Source organism: Anser anser, assembly GCF_964211835.1.
Source record: "Anser anser genome assembly, chromosome: 2".
Taxonomy (NCBI): Eukaryota; Metazoa; Chordata; class Aves; order Anseriformes; family Anatidae; genus Anser; species Anser anser.
In genome coordinates, this window is record NC_139721.1 from 132,382,135 (window position 1) to 132,402,024 (window position 19,890).

General features: G+C 33.9%; 1 protein-coding gene across 1 annotated transcript in view; it reads left to right on the forward strand.

Annotated features, from left to right (window-relative positions):
• The window catches only part of DGKB (diacylglycerol kinase beta), a 394,011-nt gene that overhangs the window by 13,896 nt on the left and 360,225 nt on the right, over positions 1-19,890 (forward strand). The window contains exon 2 of the mRNA XM_083824538.1: positions 5,710-5,780. The gene's annotated coding sequence lies outside the window, so the exon portion shown is untranslated. The remainder of the gene's footprint in view (positions 1-5,709; positions 5,781-19,890) is intronic.

The following is a 19,890-nucleotide window of genomic DNA, read 5'->3' on the forward strand; positions in this document are numbered from 1 at the left end:
AATTTAATTTAAGAGCTCTTATCTTCAGCTACGGAATGATAGATCTTGATTAAAATAACTTGCAATGAATTAGAAAACTTTAAAGACTTGAGAAAATATAGCAAAGAATGGGAAAAAGTTACTTGAAATTACAGGCTGAGTTTAATGCTCACAAACACACGGGAACAGCATCTATTTTAACATGAGATACCGTACTTCAGGCTTAAGAACAAGACTCAGTCCAAGAAATGGCAAAGAGAAATTTTCTTGATAAATAATCTCAAAAAATTCCACTGTCATATGATACAGCAATTTTGGATGGCATGAAAAGAAATTCAAGAATAGACGCTGTCATTTTTTATTGGTACACTAAGAAATGTTTGAATTTTACAGTGGCTCACTACATCAGATTCAATCTGAAGAGAGAATTTATGTGAACCTATGTATGTGATACGTACTGTGTATGTGTACAGCCAAGCAAAAACATCTTCTCATTTTGAAAGTTAGGATGAATGGAACCTTGATTTTGTTAGGCTAAATCTCTGAACAAGTCTTTTGTTTGAATAAAAAAGGTGATTGGTTTGGTCTTTTTTATTTTTATTTTGTTGTTGTTCTTGTTTTTGGAGCTTACACGATAAGAAGTGTTTAATTACTTTTAAATTAGAACCTGTTTTATCTTAGCTTTAGCCACTGGAAGAGTAAACTATTGTATTTTGGATGTTGCTGGGCAATAGTTTCTTCATAGATGAGCATCTGCTATTTTTATTTTGCTATACTTTTGATTCAAATTAAAGAAAGCTAGCTACCAAAATCTAGAAGGCACGAGATAATTATGAAATACATGACTATATATAAACTCCTTTGCTTTCATCTCAATGTTCAGATTTATAAAATTATTCAGAAAAAAAAATATCTAAATATTTATAGAAAGTTTCCAAGTGCATTAAATTTATCAGTTCTGGAAAAAAAAAAAAGTTATATTGTTTAATATCATAAAAAGTGTTTCAAGAAATCTGTAAAAGTTCAAGAATTTCTAAAATGAGTAGACAACATCTGATATGACTAGTTATAATCAATCACAGTTTCTACTTGTCAGAACAAATAATTTCAAAGATGCATGAAAAAAATAATCTTTGGTATTCTTGGATGATTTTTTTTCAAAACATGCTTGTTACTCAAGCTGTTTTCAGCTAAATAATGAATCAGCCATGAAAATACAACTCTAGTTCCCTTGGCAGATTACCCATTTTCAAATGCATTTGAGTAATGCCAAAATCTGTTCTACTGCTCTCAAATTTAGTTTTAACTATGGGAATTTTGTGAAATGATACCTACTAAAATTCAGTTGAGCAGTATATACACTTTGATAGGAAGTGCATACATAAAACAACTATTTTTTGAAAAATAATTTAAAGTTCCAAAAAATGTATTCCTGGGGATTAAATTGTCTTCACTAAAGATAGTATTTTGCTATTGATTTCCATGGAACCAAATTTTAAAAATATTCTCATCTCAAAAATGATTATAACATATACTGTTTTCTTCAGTAGAACACTGCGTAGAACAAAGTCAAGAAGGCTACCATACGGTGAATACAAACATGTAGGTTTTACCCTTCCCTCATGGTAGTAAAAATATTCGAGGAACCTATAAGGATCTGGATTTTGCTATTTTTCTTGTCTTTCTCCAGGATCTAAATATTGATCTTAACGGACAGTTTGAAAATTTCTCTGGTGATATATTTACCATGTATATTTTAAAATTGTTCACGGTTATGGTAACATCAGCAAGAAAAGCAAGGGAAATCAAATCTTTAGTGGTAAGCCTCCCATCAAAATTTGGTTACAGTTAGCATGTTAATGAAATCTCACTTAACAAGTCTATTATAATTAGTTTCTGATTCTCATTTATGTAGTCTTTTTCCAGAATAGTTTTTAATTATAGTAATGCAAAAAAAAAAAAAAAAAATCCATCAGCACCTCTCTGAAATTATTTGTGACTAGTGAAGGCAAGATTTAAGAACAGGCTTTTTGAATCTTGACGTGAATGTTAATCTAGATTTAATCAATTTTCTTCTTTTTATTACTATTATTATTTTGAATGAATTAATGAATTGGCCAGTGCATCCCAGCTATTTGCAAGCGGAGACTAGTGTAAAAAATTGTTCAGTCTCTATGCTTGAGGAAAACAATGTCCATTTTTTTCCACCAGCCATTGACTCTGATGTTCACAGTCTGGAAAAGTGTCATACAAAGGCCATCGTCTGATATTTCTGGAACTCTTTCCTCTGATTGCCTCAAAAATCGTTGGAAATTAAAAATGATCGCAAATCTATTGCAAAAAATATTAATATGTATGTTATTTTTGTCAAAGATATTGTGATTTTTTGTTTTCTGAATAGCAGCTGTCACAGTTATATTATTTTGGAGCCATAAAAAATGAAGCTTCTGGAGCACAATATGTATGAAACTCCGTACTGGTATTATTTGCCAGCATTCTGGTGTTTATCCTCCTTTTGGTGTTTCTTGTCCAAATGGAAATCAAATAGCATCATCAAAAAGCCTATTTACAAATGAGTCTACATTCTAAGTGTTCATTTCTTATTTTTTTACTGCCAGTTTTGTTTTCCTTTTGAAGGAAAGCTGTAGTCCCAGAAGGCTTTCAATATCTAGAAGGTCTGTCTTTAAATCTCACCTAGGAGAGATTTCTACAGGAACTACGAATCAAGATTGAAAAGACTGAGGAGCTGAATGTAGCCCCTGCTGCTTTATGCACATGAAATATTATTAATTGGCTTTTTGAATACACTTAAACCAGCAATGAGGTGGTTGTCAGTTATGTATATATGGTTTTTTTCAGTCGTGAGTTGATTGTGTTATGTATATATAGACATTCAATCAGACTCTGGTTAAGTTTGACAGGGCTGTTCTTCCAGTTGAAAAAAAGTGGGGTGGATTCCTAGGTGAAGAATGTAAACATGCAGTATGAGAGGGGAAGGGTGAGAGTGGTAAGGAATAAATGAAAGGCTGGAGGGTAAAGCTTGGACAGACAGTGCTCTTTCCTTATTGTAAAGCTCATTTATTCTCTATAAATCAAATCCTACAAATCTTTTTGAAACCAAAGTTCCATAGGAGATTGTTTTGCTTAAGTGACAAAGATAGTATTCCAACTTAACTGTTTGTGTCAGAATCCAGTTACAGTAAGTGTTGAGAAATTATTTTCTATTTTCAAACTGTCACCAATTTATTAAGTATGTTCCTTTCATTTCTTTTAAAGGAAGAAAATATCCTATATGCCTGTGTGAAAACAGATGTAAGAAAATCTATTCTGAACAATACAGCAGAAAGCTTAAAGCCATTATGCAAAGCTTAATTTAAAAATAAATCCTTTTCTCATCATGCATGTTTCTGCTGAAGAAATTTATCCTGCCACCTACTTCACCATATGGAATTTCAACACGGTGCTAAATCACAGTAGATGCATCTGTGACAGTGTTGAATACATGCTTAAGTCAGTGAAGAGGCTGAATTTGTACACTAATAGCATAGCTCATTTGAGTACTGTTTTCATTTGTAATCTACGTGCTGAAGTAGTACTTTGTACACCTCAGATGTTCTTTGGCATGGTGTCCTAAAATAATTATTGTCTTGAGGCTCAGTCCATCCCTTCTGGAATCCAACTTTTGATTTTCTTTTCTTGGTCTAAAATATATTAATGCAACTTTGCTATTAAAAGTGTCCTGGAAGAAAACATTTCATGTGCATGTTTGAGATATTATCTTTCCACTGATTCATCCTGTCAATTTACAGATGGGGCTAAATGCTGTTATAAATGATACTGTTTCAGTTTTAACTAATCCCATTTATCAATAACCTATTTTCAAAAATGCCTGCAACTAACAACAACAACAAAGTCGTATATAATTTATATTTACTATAGCTCATGTCCAGGCACATTGCAGTCCCTTATGTCCATGAAGCAAATATTCTTCTTTGTTCAAAATACTGAACTAGAAGACAAGGGAAAAAAAAACCCACACCACTGTATTAAACTACGTAAAACAACAGTTTTGTCTCTTTTCATTAAATACAGTATGTTTGTTTGCTTTTTTTCCCTGCAAAACTGTTATTTATCATAGGCTATTTCAGTATCCATTGTCAAATGTTTACCTGTAGGGCCACAGTTATACCCTGGCATGCTATCATTCTATGTGTAATTTGCTCTTTTTTGCTATGAAAAACATAAAATAATCTGCTAATAAAAAAAAAAAATCTGAATTTCACATAATACATTTAGTTAAAATATAATATTTTTATGTTTGTCCGTTTCCTTCTTATTTCCAAGATATATTTCTTATGTACAGATCAATAATGTAATCCTATAGCTGCTCTAGATTGTACTATTATATGTCAATGTTTATACGAATAGCATCTAGGTTGATTTTTTTTTTAATTTTGTGTATGGAAGTTCAATAATTTCCCACTCCACTGAGTTTGTTAAACATTGTAATTGAGTAAATAAATCTGTTAAGTACTTATTGGTAATAAATAAAATGTTGAAGTTATAGACCATTATTATAGAAGTAAATCACCATAAGAATACTTTTCTTCTTAAAGAAGAACCTTCAATTTATATACCTAATCTTTAGTTCAGCTGGGTACATTTGAAATCTGCTGATGACCAGAAAGCTATTAAGTGAAAATGAATAAATTATATGTAACTCATTAGGGGATATGTTTTAATAACATCAGTAAGATATATTTAGCATTACAGAAATATAACTTCACTGTGTTCTTTCTGTGCTTTTTCCCGTTTTTTTTCAGTTAATAATGTAAACAAGTTTGCACTCTTGTAGCAAGTTCACCTTCATGGAATGAACTATATCATACTGAGTAGCAAAAATGTGCGCATTTAGTTAAAAAGAATTTTCCAGAAACCTTTGAATGAATGGGGAGATTGAGTCAGCTTCTAGCAAAAGGCTTATCTAATGCCCCATGTGAATGCTCAGTGTATTGTTTTGATTAAAGTGTGAATGGTAAACTGCTGATCTGAGGTAGCTTGTTATCCAAGATGCAGACAAAGCCATTTTCAGCTGTGTAAACTGCAAAGCGTTAGTGGTAGAATGGCATAAATTGTGTGCCATTCAGTGGATGTACATTATGGGTTTGGATTGCTATTCTAGATGGTTAGGTTTAACACTAAGTGAAAAAGAATAACATTTCTACTTTTTTTTTTTTTTTAATGTCTTATGCACAAAGACTGTGTTTCGCAGGAATATCAGGGTACATGCAGGATAAGGAAAATTAGGATTAGAGAAACCATCATCTTTGGCTTTTCTGCCACATATTGTTTTCCCATATACTTAGTTTAGTGTACTGTAACTTCACAGTTGTCCAGTTTATAAACATTCTAGAGCATTAACTCCACCAGTCTTGGTTACTACAGTGCAAGACTAATTGTAATTTATTTATTTTTTGATCAGTTTTCTCCTCACTCCTCCCCACCCCCAAAATGCAGACTATTAATAAAAAAACAAGACAAAATGACTTGCTGATAAAAATGCAAGTGATGATTCAGTGATGAAAACACCTTGAAACAGAACTACATTATTGACAGGAGAAGCTGATTTCTTTAACAAGGACACAATTGCTGTAACTTTTTTTAGCCTTATACTGCATATGTAAATGCACGTACTATAGCAGTCTAAAGTTCAAATGTTTTAACTTGCAGATTAAATGAAACTGAATCCAGAAGCAAGGACAGTCTTTGAAACCATGCCCTGTCTGGCTCAAATCTGTCAGGTAATTCAAATGTTCTGTTCTGCTCCTGATGTAACCTGATGTTCCACAGCTATAAATGAAAGGAAGATATGCAGAGCCATGGGTGATAAGCATGTTTGGAATAAACAATAGCCCCTGGAAGAATTTTTTCTCACTGCCAAGTGCTCTTGTTCGAGTGGACATGTTAAATTGGAACACATTGGTAAAGCAAACACTTGATAAAATAGCAGAATTGATAATTGTCTGCAACATACAGTTTCTTACTAGCAATCTGGTCTATATGTTATGGTAATCTATTTTTTTTTTCTTTCTTTCTTTCCTTTTTTTTTTTTCTAACTATGGTGCTCCAGGAAAATGCATGCAGTTGTTGAGTTGTTGCTATATATGCAATTGTACTTAGCTCCTGACAGGGTTATGTGGCTTACACAAGATATTTATCTTCAGGAAAATTCTTTGTGGCATCTCTGAGACACCAAAGTGGGTATTTCTCATGGTCTCATGAGAGTTTTATGGCTCAGACCATGCCACGTAAAATTCAAATTCATCTCAACACCTGACCATGACACTGCGTCTATACCTTCTGCTCTTCAGGTTCAGCATAGAGTACCAGAGAGGCAGTCAGAGATGATCCTACAAGGATCAAAGAATAAAAGAACTGTCTGTCCTAAAAGTAGCTGGCCTCACTAGGTGCTTTGGAGTCAGACCAAACTCTGCCTGCCTGTAAGAAAAATTTGAATATGAAATACCAAGTCTCCAAGTCACCTAAGCTTCAGAGTCCTACTGAGATCTCTCAGCAAAGATAGTTACAGGTGTCTGCATAAAGCATATTGTTAGTGAAAGTTGGACAGGCAAACATATTATTGTATTTTGAAACTGATACAGGTTTCTGAAGTAAGAGTTTCACAGTATTAGTTATACCACTAAGACAGAACAACTCCATTGATTTGAAAGGAACTATTACAGATTTGCAAAAGAAGTAATTACACGAATGTTAGGGCTGCATGCTCAATTTTAATTAAGTATGCTCTGAATATAATAAGAAAATGCAAACCAAATATTCATGTGGGGTCTTCGGTGTTTTTTATTATTTGTTGTTGTGCTTTTTATCTTTTATTTTTAGAAAGAATTATCTTACTTTCCACTATTTTAAGCATATTTTTAAATAAGTGCTTATTGACAGACAACAGCGAAATTCAGCTTGCAGACTGAGATGCTGGAATTTGCATGCCCATTGTTTTTTTTTCTTCAAAAATCACACAACCCATAGAGCCAGTGTTTTGTTTCTACAGCCTTGACAGATATGTCCCATCCCAAAGCAGCCACTTATATTGTGGCAGTGGATGGGGACTATTTTTTTTTCCAATTTCAGACCCAGATCCAGAGTTTACTGTAAATATGCAATAGTTTGAGATAAATCAACATTAAAAAGACTTAGATCTTTTCCACTGAATTCTGCTCCATTGGGCTGATGATGCATGTTCACTTTTAACATGATCTCTAAAGAAGAGTATGTCTGTCTGGAGACAGGTGTCTTATCAAATTTATTAATAATTTTAGTTCCGTTTTGGCCCTGATTTCTTCTTTCAAGAATTAACTCTTCTTGCATTAATTCTATATGGCTATAAATTTGTCTGAATTACTCCAATATTATTGTGTATTCATAAGCTTTCACTTCACCGTGGTCTGCAATTGGCTATGTTTTTTAATTTCTTTTTCTCTTTTTTTTTTTTTTTTGGATGAACAGTATGCTTTAAAAAATAGAGAACATTGGCTTGGACTTTTGAGGGAATATAGTTATTTAATTCATAACATTTTTAACTGAGGGTACTTCTTGAACAGCGTGCAGTTATCTTAGTACCTTTAAGTAAGGTAACTTCACAAACTACAACAGTTTAATTGGATGCCTTTGTACATATATTTTGTAAGTACGTAAAGTACAAAATCTCATTTGAGGTCTTGTGGAAGTATACAGAGCACAGTGAAACCCACACAAGATGTGCATACAAATACAAGATGAGTCATTCAATAGAAATCACACTGTTTAGAAACAAACTAGAAACAGGGAAAGGTATACTGATTGACAGGTAGAAGGAGGTTAACTACTAGTAATGGAAGGAGTGTGTCTTAAGACTAGACTGTAAATGTTACTGAGGTAAGAAAACCTTATATCTGTATCTTGCAGATACTCGCATTCTTCTGTTCATACTGTGTGGAACACTTCTGGGGTATGAATCATTTGGCATAGCAGGTTTGCTATAGACATGCACATTTAAAATCAACGTTTGAAATTACATTTTAATTAAGGTTGATATTATTTTCCATAGTTACTTTTTTTTTTATTGTTACTTCATGAGTGATAAAGCTAGATTTCTATTTATTTGTTTATTTATTTATTTGAGACTGAGGATTCATTTTGCAAGACACAAGTTATTTCAGTATAGCTATTAAGATAATGAGGCAGCATTAAAACTGATTATGGAACGTCCTGTGGTGTAATCACCTAATATAAAATACATGTTATTTTATGTTCACTTCACCACGGCAATTGAATTGCTTGAATTCTGAGTAGCCTGGCAGTCACTCCATTGCAAAATTTTGCATTAGAAGTCTCTAGTTAAACCTATGTACTATGCTTAGTATTATTGCATGGTGCTCGCAGCTAAAACCTAATAAAAACTGGGGCAACTAAAGAAAGCATTTTATATACTTTTGAGCTACACCATCCAGGGAAGATGGGGGCTCTTTATTTAACTGCACCTCATTTTTTCTCTGTCCTCAATTCTATGTGAAGATAGGTCTAATGTAAAAAAATCTACTGATTGCTTGTAAGTTATGCTGAAATAAGTATGGTTTCTAATTCTAAGAAAAGAATTAGGTCAAAATATAAGCATTAAAGGCAGCCTCCTATAAAAAAAATGGAAAAAAAAAAGTACATACACAAAAACCTTCTAACTGTATTTTTGAGTAGTTTGTTCAGCTGACTGTAATGATTCTCTGGAAGGAAATTTTCCTATAATCCAATGGAAAGATAGTCAATGCGTCTAGGTGGAAATTAAGTGTGTGGTATCTTGTCATTTTTAGTGTTTCTGCTTTTACAAAGAGAAAGCAAGGAAGAACTTAGAGACCACCTTCTCAGTCTTATATGAAGCTGTACACTTTCAGAAGGTCATTTTTCAGTTATCTGAGTACTATTTCCCAGATGTTTCTCAGTAGTCTCACCAGAATTTCATAAACCTATAGTGACTTGTACTGTATGTGAGCCAGGCACCATACAGACAGAAGTATGTTTACCTGAGTGCTTTCATTTCTTTTGTAATGCACCTACATTTCATTTTGAATGCATCATGTGATCAACAGGAACGGAGTATCTATGCCCAACTTGGTTTGCTGTGCTGCCCACCTTCGCTAGTTCCACATAAAAAACTGATCTTTCGGTTATAAATACATGGCATCAGGTTTGCACATTGAAAGTAGAGCTATATCATCTGCTATAAATTAAAGGAACTCTGTGTCCAGACATCATCTATTTCTGAAACTCCAAATTTCAGGTGTTTTTTTTTTCTCATGTGAATAAAAAACTCAACATTTCAGTAAGAACATTAAATTTGCTTTCATCTGTATTTCTCTTAGCTGGGTTACTAAAATATGCTTGCCTTCAGCTATCAAAATATTGTGAGGAAATGCTGCTGCTCTTCCCTTTCCTTCTTTGTATTTGTTTTGAAAAATATATCAATTTAAGGGGAACCTAATTATAATTAAATAATGAAATGATTTTCTTTCCACATTATAATTAACAAATATTTGGTTCTATTCTTTCTTTCCTTTCTTTTTTTTTTTTTTCCCCTACAACATATTCAGCTAACATACTACTTTGCCAAGGCCATAGCTTTGGTTCTGATATTATAGGCCCATTCCAAATAACAATTGAGGCCCATTCCAAATAAAATTGATTGACTTTCTAGTTTTTTCCAGTTGGTACAAGATTATATTGTAATAGCCCAGTGGGAAATTAGAAAAGTAATTACTTTTATTAAGAAGCTTAATTCAATGAAAAGACCCTTTCAAAGAACTTAATCTCAACTGACAGTTCATTGTGCCATTAAAAAGTAATATAGGATGATGGCATCAGCAAAACAAAATGATGCTTCCTAGCAAGTGATTTTACATTCGGTACTAACGATGTAGTTCTTTTGTGAATCATGAAACTTTTTTGAATGTTTAATCTATTACGTCAGTTCACCTGGGGAAAAAAAATTGAATGCTTCTAACTGCAGCATAATTTACTACTACTACTACTTCCATAGCCTTAACAGTTATTCTTTATGCTTTTTGGTAAGAAAGTATTTTTCAAAGTTGTTCTTCTTAGAAATTAATATCAATCACTTCTTATTCATATGCTTAATTAGGATGCAGATTCAATGTTTGTCTCTTTGCCAGGTGGAAAGTGATTTTGACTCATTTTATAGCTCATAGCTTCTCAGAACTCTTTATTTTGAACCATTTCTTCTTTAAGAAGGGGAGACGTTGCACTTGCATACTTTCTCCTTTGATAAATTTGCAAATTTGGCTATTGTGGGAATAGATTGGTCCCTCAGGCTGTCAAAGTAGCTCTGTTATTTAAGAAGTAGCTTTGAGCAATTAATGGTTGTCTTTGCATATTAAAATTGTTTTGCTGCAACATTTCTATTTAAAATGGAAATATGTCATTCCATGGCCAGCTTTGCCACACTTCTTAACAGCATTTTGAAAAACCTGTGGAGATCTCTGAGTGTATGGAAGGGCTGCACTGCAACTCTTCAACACCTTACTGAGTGCTTATAAGGATATAAGGTTTATGCAGCATCAGCTTTTCCAATGTTTTTATCCTCTGCCTTCTATTTTCCAACTGCTTCATGTCAGGCACTAGTACTTCTAGTCTCAAATAGACTTTGCACTGGATCTTAGTCCTCGTTTTTGTATGGAAATTACCCAAATTTGCCCTGCCTTCCACAGTGACGATGTGGGTCAGTTGAGAGACCAAATAGAATAGTTAACTACACTCATGCTGAAACCCTTCTGCCAGTCAAAGTGCTAAACTGTGTGGCTCTCACCTGGTCATTGGCTCTTATAAAACGCGTAAGAGTTTATCCTCTATGAGAGTTCTGTTTTTCTGTGTCTTTTAACCATATGTCAAATTTAGTTAAAATTGACCACTGTATTCAAACATTATTGGAAAAAAAAGATAGGGAGTAGGAACACACAAACCTCATTTTTATTAAAGAAACCTAAACCTGGATAAAGACAAACTAAATCAAACCCCTCCTCAGTCGTAAATGTTATTAGATCATATGTTGACTTTTGAAGAGCTTTATACACATTTCTCGACTTGGTATTTTATTTTATTTTATTTTATTGAAGACTTCCAGCTTCAGTTAGTTCATTAATTCTTCTTGGCAATTACTACAACACTGAACTACTTTCTGCTATACAAAAGTAGTGTTCTTCCAGAAGTGACAGAGAAAAAAATGGCTGTTAAATATTCATATATATATATATATATATATATTTAGTGATAATATATCAAGACAATCAGAGCTCATTTCTTGGTCTTCCCAAATGTCCTACTTCATTTATTTCTCTGTACCTGTGTACAGTTCTTTCTATAGTTGCTATTTGTGTCACTGCTGCATTCTATGTTGTGTTTGAATGTTAAGACTACAATACAATATGAAACAGTTTCCTGATAACTCACCATAACATACAGCATTTAAATTCCTTAGACTCCAGATCACCCTTTCTGTGCTCACCTTGCATCACATACCAATGTAACAAGGTACAACCAGTAAACCATTACTGCACATCCACAAATGGTCTTTTTGCACTTGTTCTTCCTCTTATTTTCCTTCCTGTCCCCCCCCTTTTTCTTTACTTTTTTTTTGCTTTTCTTTCCCCCCCCTTCATTCTGCACTCCTCATAGGATCTCCTCCCTGATCAGGAACCTGTCTGATCCTTTCCGTCTCTGCCAGTGGCTCCTAGTAGGTAGAACAGGAAGGACAGTGTAGAGTGTCCAAGTGTATTAAGCCCAATGTTGCCTTTTCTGTAGACAAAATTCATTACATTAGGTCTGAAATATGTGAATTCTGAAAAGGGAAACTAACAGAGAGGAATATACGAATAAAAACCAACATCTGCTGCAGTGTCATGAGGGAAAATGGTGAAAGGGAGCATGACTGTTTTTTCTAACAATACTTCAATTATTTAAGTTCAGTATTTCTACTAAATCAAATGGGGATTAATTAATCAAGATGCTGTTATATCTCTTAGTATATATCTCTTAGTGCAACTAATGAATTTTTCATGAAATATTCTGCAAAATAATTCTGATAAAATTCTGATAAAAGCAAACTGAAAACAGTTTAGAAAATACAGTACTATTTTAATAAGATCTAAGTTTATGCTTGTCTTTAAGAACAAATTGTGTTCTACCTTTAAGACCACAGAACAGGAAAAAACAACAACAAATGACCAACCAACCAAACAAAAAGAAAAACAAACAGAAGCAAGGAAGTTGGACTTTGGCAATTTCAAACTGATTTTACATTTTCTGAAGGTGATTCAGGTGAGGATCTGGAAAAGACCTTCAGAGCTACTTACATCATAGGAGCTCTGCTGGCTGCAGCACTATTTGGAATTGCCAATTAGGATGTAAGCCATATCTCCCTTTTTCCTGTATCAAGCCTATTTTCATCAGTATTTGTGTCAGGCGAAGCCTCTTACGGAAGGATCAAGAACTGATCAATAAACTGTAAAAATGCTAGTTAAGGTCTGAAATTTCTACTCAACTTTTAAAACACTGCACTAAGAATAACTGAATGCAGATGGATGACTGTTCATACATATGCAAATTTTTAATATCAGGGAGTTAGTTTCCACATAATAAGCCTGAATATATATCTCTGGCAGAAATGAGAAAAATTTTCAGCATCAGAAGTGTTTTGTGTTCTGAGATGGGCTGTGCATGTTATTCATATTAGCAGACAGACAGCAGTGATTCCATTCAAGACAGAGAAGCTAGTCATGAAAATAAGGAATCACCAAGATTACCAAAAGTTGAAATGTTTGTTATACAGTGAAGAAGATAATTGTCAGCATTGCAGAGATATTAAAGCTAAAATATAATAAAACTGCTAAAGTAATTACAGAAAACAGAAGAAATATTATGTCAGTTGGTAATATACATGCTTAAAATCAAGTTTACAATAATTAGCCTAAAAAGTGTAATTAAGATTTGCATTCAGGAAGTAGCAAATTTAAGTATTGTATTTACTGTTTGATTACCTGATTTTAGAAGCAAGCATTTCCTTTGCAACACAGCTCTAAGGTGGGGAGTTATATAAATTTGATGGATGCACACAATCCTATGGAATCCGTTTATATTAGAGAACAAACACAGATTTGAAATTCCATTGTGCTAAGTACTGTGTGAGAATTGGCAGCAGAGATCTTCCTGGGTCCAGATAATTTCACTCTAGATAAGTAAAACATATATTAGGATATGCTGTATATAAAATGTTATATGTTTTCAGAGGGCATGCTCTGAAAAATAGTACAAAAGATAGATTTGACAGTCTAGGCAATCTAGTGTTTCCTGCTGCCTGATGATAAATTCAGTGTCTCTTGTTATTCAAAACTGCTTAGAAACTAGAATTGCACATATCCACGTATCTAAAATTTCCTTAGTTTTCATATTTGTGTCACTATGGTAGTTCAGGCAAAAGTTGAACTAGATCCAAAAGCAGATTCATACTGTAGTGCTTTCAACAGCTTTCTCTAATAGATTTTTCAGAGCACATCCAACAAGTATTCACATCATTTGCAAAAGCATCACCATTTCTTTTTAATACTTGTCATGGGAATGAGAAAGTGACAATATAAAAATTAGAACTTGTTTCAATGCCTTTCTGAAGAGGTTCAAACCTCCACCTCCCCCTACACCAGAATTTTAATGCTGAGTCTGTTCTTGATGGGATTTGTCTCTGTCACTTCTCATTTGAGTTTAAAGAACAGAAATTTGGTTGTATCAAAATGACAATTCAAAGTATGGTTTGATAGACCTTCTACCTGGAAAAGCATCCTGGATCATAGGAGAAACAAAAAATATAAACAAGTTCTTGGCCCTTCTGAAGGAATACAACTACAGTACCGTTCTTCTGGTTTTAGTCCAATTATTTTTTTTCTGTCAGTCTCCATCCAGTTAGTGAAGATGTTTAATTATCTTCCTGTAAGGTAAGAGTTACAGGTTTGTATTCCTCAAGAACAAGAGGTCTGAACTGGGTCACCCATATCATACGTTAACTGCCGAGCAACACTGGGCAAGCTGTTCTAGCTGAACCTGCTTGAGGCAGGAGGGTTGGACCAGATGTCCTTCTGTGGTCCTTTCCAACTTCAACTATTCTGAGACTCTGCAAAGTTTTTGGAACATGACCTGTTTACCCTCTGCCTATACTTCTGAGTAAATATAATCAATTCCCCTGTGGTTTGTATAGACCTTGATTCTATGTTTATACTGGGAATGAGTGAAACATGATTACTGTATTTAGAGTGCCCCAAAGGGGAAATGAAAGAAAATGTCCCACTGGAGGCCTAGGTATGAGTGGAACATTGATCTGTTAAATAATTATATATATATATATATATATATACATTTAAAAAAAAAAATGAAATTTTGGGCATTTTTAAAAGTAGAATTTTAGTTAACTGGGGGAAAAAATCTGACTAAATGGTGGTAAGAGGATTTTAAAAATCGCAGTCTTAAATCACAGTGCTAGTTTTATGTGCATAGATTCTAGATGTCAAAGTCAAGTAATGGGCCACCAGCAAAACTGGAATATACAAGAATCTAAGCATGCCACTGAATGCTTTACTTACAGGATCCTGCTGCTCTCTAAAATGAAAAACTTTATTCACCTCATTGTGTAGATCTAGAATAAACCATCTTGGTAGCTGTGACAGTGCAAATAGAACAGAACCTAGTTACTAAATACCATGTTTTGTAAAATGAAATACTGGATGATAAAATGCTAAATTTACCTCTGAAATCTGTATGTGAATCTATTTCCAGATAAGTCAGTGGAAAATGTTTTTTATTACGTACTTTCAACTGCATGTAGAACATCACATAAAAACATAAAAAATGTGAGCATTTTAATGATATGAGGTAGGAAATGATAAAAAAATAAAAAGCTTGTTAACTTAAAAAATAAACAACATATATAAAACAGGAGTTATTTAAAATATCTGCAATATAACACTGACATGTTTATTACATATAAATATTTCTAAAAAAGGTAACAGTAGGCCCAGAGGGCATTACAATGTGCATCAAAGAAAATAGTGCTTCTTTAAAGGATCTACGTTATTTTTGATAGCAAAATCTTTTTTTTTTGCATTGTTATAAAATGTTTTTCAAGTGATTTAAATAGATACATCCCTGATCTGTCAGTAAAACATAACTTCAGAAGGATAAAAAAATATATGTTTTCATAAATATGACCAATAATTGTAGAAGAATTTGAGATTTAAGGACTACAAAACAGAGCAGGTGCTACCTAGCCACTGTTTACCACTACTGATTTCTCATTTCTCTAATTGCCTTAAAAACACTAAAAGTTTCTTTTTGAAGGCTACTGGTGACCTCCTCATTAATAATAACTTAAGGGGAAAAAAACTCTTCTTTACTTTTTTTTTTTCCTTTTTTCATTGTTGATGTCACCTTTTCTGTAAGCTTTCTCTTGTAAACTTCTTTGACTTTCTGTTCCAAGAAATGAATAACAGGTGTACCAGAGAACCAAGTATAAAATCACTTTAGGAGTTTACTTCAAAGATTTACTTTAAAGAATGGGAATAAAACACACTATTTGTGTGTGTGTGTGTGAGTTAATTATTAGTTTTTAATAATTTCTGTGCTCTAATGTTTCTATAGGGGTCCATAGATACCTAAATCTAGGGGGAAAGAACATGGGAATAGAGTTGCCAAAAAGTTTGTCCAAGAACTGCAGACCAGCTAGTGAAAATTTGGGTGATAGAATGGCTCAAACACCAACAGATATATATATCTTTCTGGTTACACCAACAGATATTCATTTCATATATAATTGTTGTTGACACTGGAAACATGTTTCTGTAGGTCTTCATTCCATCTGTCCCCCAGAAAACTTTCATCTAAAGTAATTAAATGTAATTAGTTCTTTCTTCTTTTCTACTATTTACTTTCAATTTCCTTTCATAAATAAATACACTTAACTATTCCAAATCTCAACACTCCATCTTGCCTTTAACTTCTGATGTAAAAATATACATATCTTTTGAATATGCAGTGTAGTGGCACCCAAACTCTGCAGTCTTGATGCTGGTTTTGTTGCTTTTAATCGCGTTCTGCAGTCAGGTATACAGAAGTTAATATGTACATGTCTGGCTTACCAACGTAGTATATCACCTCCTCTGTATTCTTTCTCCAAAAATTTTGTCTCCTGATCACATTAATGAAAATGCAAATAACATAGGTCTAATTAGTTAGGAAATGCAGTTTTTGAATTCTTACAGTTACTTTGATTATGTCTTATGACAAATTGTACCCAAATACAAGCAACTAAAGTATGTATGGTTTTAAATTTTAGCTGTACTTTAAAAAAATTTCTTACTATTTTTGTTCTCTTTTCAATGCTTGCTTCTTATAGGGTGTTTTTTGAAGCTAAGGAAATTTGCAATACCATTAGTTCTCTATATATTTATTTTTCTCTCTGTTCTTTACCTTGTGCTCCAAGAACCTGAAAAGTGTTATCATTTACATTAAATATTTCTATTTGCATTGAAATCCGTGAATTAAATTCACCCTATGAATTCTTCATTTGTTGCTCTCTCCATTTTTGATGCCTTAGCTCTTTAGTCAACTATTGTCCTTCTCCCTCATCCTTGTAAGTCCTGCACCTTTGCTCTCAGTCATAAAACTTTGTACTATTACATGTTTAATAATAATCTGTAAAAGTTCTACACTACCTTTGTATAATATATATTCTATACTATACTACCTCTGTCAAGTCACAAATCAAGAAAAAAGTAGATGTTTTCAGTTCTCTTCTGAGTTGCTCCTCTCACCATAAATAGAAAAGGGAGGTTTTTCTTCCAAATATCTGCTGTGTATTTATATTTTGAGACACGGTAACATAATGCTGCCTTTCTTTGATCTACCTATGAGAAGTAAATATGCAGGTATGATGTTAAACATAAATAAACTAAGGAAAGCAAAAATTAGAGAAATTTGGAAAACAGAGGAAGAAAGAAGACAAAAGGAAGAACCCATCAACACGTCTTTCATTTTGTATTTTATTAACAGGAATGATCTTTGTGCAAGGTGCATACAGTGAACTAATAGCATATAAATTTAATAGTTTAGGCCATCAGGATTTTGGAATGATTACTATCTACTAGAAAGTATATTACACTTGGATTGCTTTGAATTAAATTTAAAATAAAACAAAAATTCTTCCTAAAACAAATTATATTGGTTGTGGAATGTTAAATAGTGATTGCTAAATATGTATTCAGATTCAACAAAAGTTTAAGGACATGTAATATCTTTTCCCATGGTTGAGACAGTTCAGAAAACATACAGATGGTAATTAGTGTATCAAAACCATCTTTTAATATATAAAGCCACATATGAGATATTAATTTTTAATGACTTACTAATGACAAAAAGAAGCCTTATGCTTCTTTTTGATATCCTGCATATATATAAGTGAAGTGTAGTGAAAAAATCATGCATGTCACTGCTATAATGCTACTTCAAGAAACATACAGTAAATACACTTCGCCCCTTACCTCCTGCCCAGCTAAATATTTAAGAATTTGTATAGAGCTTAATAGTCTTTTATATTACAGTGTTTAAGAATGAATGAGTTATCAGACATCTGCTTCTTAGATAATCTTTAACCAAGTGGCCTCTTCTCAGACTGAACAAACATTTCTCATTTACTATGACTAAGGGCTCATTTCTGCATCCACTTGAGATGAATGGGACCTTTCATGTAGATTTATGAGCTTGTAAGCCCATTGCCTGCTGATCTCTCTGAAACTCTTGCCATTGAGATATGATGGCTCTAGACTGAGGATCCACCTTTGGAATAGAATCAGAGAATCATAAAGGTTGGAAAAGATATCTAAGATCATCTGGTCCAACTGTCAATAGGGGCAACAGATGAGAAAACTGCTTATGTAGATTGAAGGTAAAGATCAGTAAGATGAAAAGAAAAAAAAAAAAAGAAAACAGATATAAATTCACTGAAAAGTACTATAACCCGTTGTCCAGCCTGGAAAGGGAAGGCTTTGGAGAGACCTAACAATAGCTGTGAGGAGGCTTTCAAGAAGGTAGAGACAGGCTCTTCATAGTTATATACGGTGGGAAGGCAAGAGGCAATGGGCCTAAATTGAAATGAGATGTTCAGACTGGATGTAAATAAAAATTTCTTCAACACAAGGACTGTCCAGCACAGGCAGCCCACAGAAGTTGTTGTCTCTGTCTTTGGAGTCTTTCAAAAGACAACTGAACAAAGCCTATTTGGTCTAACCTCACATCTGATACTTACTAGACCTCCTCGTACTGCTCCCAGACTAGACCTCTTCAGGGTCTTTTCAAACAGAATTATCCAAGGATACAGTATTGAAAGTGTGACTTGTCAAATGTACAAGGGGATAATCATTCCCTTTCAGCCTCTGTGCTCTTGTCCATACAGACCAGGAATACGTTGGTCAGCTTTGCTGCCAGGGCTCACTGCAGATTCATATTTAGATTGCTGTCTGCTAAAACCCCCAGGGCTTTTTCAACAGAGCAACTCCCCAGGAGTTGCCAGGAGGAGTTGCCCTAGGAGTGCCCAGCATGACCCCATCACTGCAGAGTTTTTTCTTCCCTTGTGCAGGACTTTGCATTTGTTCTTGTCAAATTTAGTAAGGTTCCTGTCATCCCATTCGTCCAGCATGTGTAGGTCCCTCTGGATGACAGTCCTGCCCTTGAGCATGTCAATTAGTCCTCCTGGTTTGTGGGTCTCATCTGCAGACCTAAGGAACGTGAACTTCTTTGTGTCCCCCTGGTTACTGGTAAATGTGTAAGGACAGGTCTCAGGATAGATCCCTGGGCAATTCTAGTTGATACCAGCATCCAGATAGAGTACAATCAATCAAACACTACTCTCTGAGCTTGACCATCTAGCAAGTTACTCACCCCTCTAGTTTCTGCCTACACAGTCTGTAATGTCACAATGTGCAAAAGCCAAGATATACTTAATATGGTCAAGTTCATTGTTCTCCTCTTGTCCATATATTCCATCAGTTTATTGTAGAGGACAGTCAGATTGATCAGGCTACATTTACCCTTGGTAAACTCGTGATGACTTCCCACTCAGCATATCTTCCTTCATGTGTCTCAAAATGTGTTCCAAGAGGACTCATCCCAACATTCTCCTAGAGGCATAAACGAGACTGAGTGAATTTGGTATTTCTGGGAGGGAGCAGTATACTGCATACTTACATTTTCTTATGAAAATAGAAAAAGTACAGAATTTACTGGGTGAAAGATGCTATATCATTATTTTTATATTCCCTTCACAAAAACCTTCATGTTGTAAGAATTGTGTAAGATAAATGATTTTTTTTTTTTTTTGGGTGGGGGAGAACTATACCTGCTTCTGATAACTATATATTCTAAAGCAGATTTTCAGTATATACCTCTAACTTATATCAGCTGAATTCATATAGATTAGTTTTTGATAGTTTACACCTGTGACTTTGTAGAGTCATAGAATCATAGAAAAGCTTGAGTTGGAAGGCACCTTAAGGATCTAGTTCCAACCCCTCTGCCATGGGTAGGGATGCCACCCACTAGATCAGGTTGCCCACAGAAGTCAGATTTGAAGACTGAATTCTGTTTTTTCTAAAAGTACCAAAAACTGCAGATGATTGATATTGTTGAAACTTCTCAACAGCAGATAACAAATATTGGAGACTGAGAACTGTTTTTGCTGTTAAGATTCTGGGTTTGGTCCTTTTTTTTTGTTTCAAAAATGGTAAAAAGCTTAGGGGCCCCAGTTCATAATAAAGG